The 5,454-nt window shown below is 37.5% G+C and overlaps 1 pseudogene; it reads right to left on the reverse strand.

Annotated features, from left to right (window-relative positions):
• Window positions 1-582: 582 nt before the first annotated feature.
• On the reverse strand, window positions 583-4,914 carry LOC130969091 (uncharacterized; annotated as a pseudogene).
• Window positions 4,915-5,454: the final 540 nt, after the last annotated feature.

The raw sequence follows: 5,454 nt of genomic DNA on the forward strand, positions 1-5,454 counted from the left end.
GTCACTTATCATGGGATACCCTTTGTCTCCTATATGGACCCACTATCTTTTTTTAACTAATTAATAAGTAATTCAGCAATAAGCAAAGCATATTAAATATGGAGCATATAATAATTAGGCCAAATCACATGTTTAAAACAATTGCACTTTAAAATTATGTAAACAGTTTATGAAGAGATATGGTTTGAGATAATTCTTCATAATCCTTATCAGTTTATGAGCTTAATTTTATACTATAAATACCAGCTGATGATGACAAATTGAAATTTAGTTGATAAAATTTTGGATGAGATTTTTTTTAACCAAAATATAATACTTTAGTTAGGAAGAGAAGATAAATATTTAAAAAAAAATCTCATAACTATACATATGGTGTAGTACAACAATAATAACAATAACAACAACAAAGTCTTATTCCACTAAATGGGGTCGGCTACATGAATCAAACGATGCTATTGAGTTCTATCATATATCATGTCTATAAAGAGACCGTTTACATGTAGATCTCATTTGACCACTTTATGGATGGTCTTCGTAGGTCTTCCTCTACCTTTCACCCCTTTTGACTGGGTATTCTGTCAGTCATCTTCTCACATGTCCAAACCACTTGAGACGCGATTCTACCATCTTTTTCACAATAGATGCTACTCCAACCCTCTCTCTTTTATCTTCATTCCTTATTCTATCCAATCGCATATGACCACCAATCCATCTCAACATTTTCATCTCTGCCACACTTAGCTTATGTTCGTGCTTCCTTTTGGCCGATACTCTGTACCATAAAGCATAGCCGGTCTGATAGCAGTGCGATAGAATTTACCTTTTAAGTTTTAAAGGCACAATTCTTTGTCACATATAAAACTAGACGCACTCCGCCATTTTGACCAACCTACTTGGATCCTATGATTTACATCATATTCAATCTCTCCATTATCCTATATGATGCACCAAAAATACTTAAAACTCTTAACTTTTCGTAGGATTTTATCTCTAATTTTTACCTCTATATTCGAGTTTTTCCTTTGCAGACCGAACTTACATTCCATATATTCACTCTTGCTACGGATTATGCGCAGACCATACACTTCTAGAGCTTCTCTCCATAACTTCAACTTCTTATTTAGGTCTTCCTTTGACTCTCCCACAAGGACGATATCATCGGCAAAAAAGTATGCACCATAGTACAGGCTCTTGGATATGCTCTGTGAATATTTCCAAGACTAATGTGAAAATGAATGGACTTAAGGATGATCCCTAGTGTAATTCTGTACCAATAGAAAATTTCTCTGTCACACCACCTTGAGTTTTCACACTAATTGTAGTCCCATCATACATGTCTTTAAATGCACGAATATATGCGATCCTTACTCTCTTCTTTTCTAAAACCTTCCATAAGACCTCCCTTGGCACCCTATCGTACGCTTTTTCCAAATCAATAAACACCATATGTAGATCCTTTTTATTACTACGATACCTCTCAATCATCTTTCTTAATAGGTATATCACTTCAGTGGTGGATCTACCTGGCATTAAATCAAATTTGTTCTCTGTTACTTGTGTCTCTTGTCTCAGTTTCTGTTCTGTCACCCTTTGCCCATAACTTCATGATATGGCTCAAGAGTTTGATCCCTCTATAGTTTTCGCAACTTTGTATATCCCCTTTATTCTTGTAGATATGTACCAAGGTGCTCTTTCTTCACTCATCTGACATCTTCTTAGATCTTAAAATATCATTAAAAATCTTGGTTAATCAACTAACGCCTTTCCCTCCAAAACCCTTCCAAACTTCAATTGGGATTAGGCATGGCAAAAATCCTCGGCGGGGCGGGTATCCGCGGGGATTTACCCGCCGGGGGGCGGGTATGAGGGTGATTTATACCCGCGGGGACGGGGGATGGGGCCGTGGAGACCCGTTAAATCCCTGTTTAGATGAAATGACGGAAATGCCCTTATATATATATATATATATATATATATATATATATATATATATATATATATATATATATATGTGATTGAGTCATTGGACAGCAACCATAGCCGCACATATGCTTCCTGAATCCCTGCTTCAGAGACAGAGTGAGAGTCTCATGATCTTGTCTCCTCTTCTCTCCACTCCTCCTCAAAGCTCAAACTGTTAGTCCCTCTCCTTTTCAAACACCGCTGACCGCCGACTGCCGACCATCGATTGCCGCCTCCCACCTTTTGGGTCCCTCAGCATCGCAGTCTCGTCTCGTCTCCTTTCATCTTCATTCCTCCTCAAAGTTCAAACCCCCTTCTGTCTCCTTCCCAAACACCGCCGACTGTCGCCTCCCACGACCCAGCGCCACCTCCCACCTCCTGAGTGGCTTGGTCTTTCACTGGAGGTCCCGAGCTCACTGTCTCCGGTCATGGTCTTCTCCTCTTCGCTGTTCGTCCGTCAAATCGCCGGTCTTCGCTGTGGTTTTTGCGTCGAGTAAGTTGATTTCTGAATTTCTGAACTTCTAATTTTGATTTGTGATTAAGGTAATTAGATTTTGAATTTCTGAACGTCTGATTCTAATTTGTGATTAGAATAATTAAATTCTGAATTTCTGAATTAGGGTAATTAGATTTTGATTTCTGAATTTATGAACTTTTTATTCTGATTTGTGATTAGGGTAATTAGATTCTAAATGGTGTTCAAGCATTAGCTGAGATGCCTGTTTTAGCTATGATTTAATGGGTGTTTTATTTTCATTTGTTCTAAACTAATTTCATTTTTACATTGCACATAACTCCAACAATGTTACCATATATCCTAAATGGAGACAAGCAAACACATTCATGCAGCATTTTCTTATAGTTAAATTATAATTCTTAATATGTAGGGGTTCCATGAACTGAGGAGGAACAGAATATTTTTACTTATATTACAAAAGTTGGACAAAGGTGATTGGCGTGGAATTGCAAGGAACTATGTTATATCAAGGACCCCTACTCAAGTGGTCAGTCACGCTCAAAAGTATTTCATTAGACAAAACAATGTGTCTAGACGAAAAAGACGCTCCAGTTTGTTTGACATTGTTGCAGATGAAGTTTTTACTCTTGTCTGCAATTACTATCCATGAAATAATTCTTTTTTTATTTTATTTTGCATCAAATGAATATTTCTGCCACATAATCTACTCATGTTTATTGATAAAATTATCCAATTGTTTTTATTTCTTTAATGTTGTTAATGTCTTTGTTGTTGTTAATGTTGTTAATGTTTTTGGAGATAAGGAACATGTTGTTAATGTCTTTGTTGTTAATGTTTTGGAGACAAGGAACATGATGATTGATATGGTTTTTTCATTTTTTTTCTATTTTTTTTCAATTTTTTTAATTTTATAAAAATTCACGGATATCCGTAGAGTCCCCGATCCCTAGCAGATACGGGATCCCCGTTACCCGTGGTGGGGACGGGGCGGGGACGGGGACTGGATATGGAGGCGGGGGGCGGGGGACGGGGGGCATGTCCCCGCCCCCATGGGTACCCGTTTCCATGCCTAATCGGGATATTATCGGGTCCTACTGTCCTACCATTTTTCATCTGCTTTAGAGCCTCTTTTACTTCAAAGTCTCGAATTCTTCGACAGTAGTCGAAGTTTTGATATTCTTCCCTCGTATATAACCGACTAAGGCTTAGAAGAGTCTTATGTTTTTCATTAAATAACTCGTAAAAGTAGCTCTTCCACCTTTCATTGATCTTCTCCTATTGAGCCAACACCTCCCCGTCATTATCTTTTATGCACTCAACATGATCTAAGTCTCTCGTTCTTCTTTCACAGCTCTTTGCGATTCTATATATACATTTTTCTCCTTTTTTCATGCCTAAGGACTGGTAGAGACCCTCATATGCTCTTGTTCTTGCTTCGTTTACAACCACTTTTGTTTCTTTCTTAATTAGCTGCCTTATATTTTTCTCAATTATCTACATTGCGGCATAAAGACCACTCTTTAAAGCACACCCTTTTTTTCTTTTATCTTTTCTTATACACTTGCACTCCACCACCAGGACTCCTTGTCTCTTATTCCTATCCCTTTAGATTCACCAAAACTTTCTTTTATTGTTCTTTTAATAACTTCTACTATCTCTCTCCACATCTCCTCTGCGCTTCCGTTCCCATCCCACTTTACCTCTTCTTCTACCCGTCTTAGGAAGCTTCTTTGGTCATCACCTTTCATCCGCCACCACCTTGTCCTTGGGTTATTCGTATGATGTCTTTTCCTTAATTTTTGCTCAACGCAAAAATCTATGACAAGTATCCTATGTTGTGTTGTTGAACTCTCTCTCAGAATAATTTTACAATTTAATGCAAAATTTCCGATCGACTCTCCTCAACAAGAAGAAGTCGATTTGAGAGCTTGTCATGCCACTCTTATAGGTATAAGATGTTCATCTCTCTTTTTTAAAATATGTATTTGCAATGAGGAGATCAAAGGTGGAGGAAAAGTCCAAAATAGTTTTACCCTCGATATTGACCATCCCAAAACCATGGCCTTCGTGAATACTTCCATACCCAGTCACTTCTCTTTCAACATAGCCTTTTAAATCTCCTCCTAAAAAATCTTATCTCCCGGAAGTATGTCTTGGACCAAACTCTCGAGATCTTCCCAAAATCTTATCTTGTATGTGTTGCTCTTTCGAACCCACTTGCGGTGCATAGGCGCTAATTACATGAAAAGTATCTCCTTCCATCACAAGTTTGATAGAGATGATTCAATCTCCCACTCTCTTAACATCCACTATATCTTTTTTCACTACTTATCCACGATAATACCTACCCTATTCCTATTCTTCACCTTTCCCATATACCAAAGTTTGAACCTGGAAGTATCCAACTCCTTAACCTTCATGCCAACCCATTTTGTTTCTTGTAGGTACATGATGTTAATCTTCCTCCTTGTCATGGTATCTAGCACCTTCATGAATTTTTCTGTTAGAGTTCCTATGTTCCATGTCCCAAATCTCAATCTTCTGTCGTTTCGATCTTTACCTTTTTTTTTTGTATACTAGCTTACTTATCCTCGTCCGTTCATGAAAACGCGAGAACCCTTACTCATTTAACACTACACTCGGGCACCAATGTAGCGGCTCTTGCTCATTTGACACTGTACGCGAGCCATACAGCGCGTTGCTTCCGAACAACAACCTAGCTTTAGCATAATAATGTCTTTGATCCATGTCATGAAGATTCGATTAAGTTTTTATGTTGGATGTCGAAAACCTAACACAACCCTACCTTCTTTATCCGGGCTTGGGATCGGTTATGTACCAGAAGTGTAATATAGGCAGAGTTAACTATACATATGGTGTAGTCTTTAGAAATTTTGCTAATGACAATGTTAAAGAGAATTTTAAAAGATATTGTTTTATTTTATTATATTTTTGTGGTTTTTGATTGAAATTTAAAGATGATTATGTAATTTTACTTTTTAATACAAGACATA

Source organism: Arachis stenosperma, chromosome 3, assembly GCF_014773155.1.
Source record: "Arachis stenosperma cultivar V10309 chromosome 3, arast.V10309.gnm1.PFL2, whole genome shotgun sequence".
Classification (NCBI taxonomy): Eukaryota; Viridiplantae; Streptophyta; class Magnoliopsida; order Fabales; family Fabaceae; genus Arachis; species Arachis stenosperma.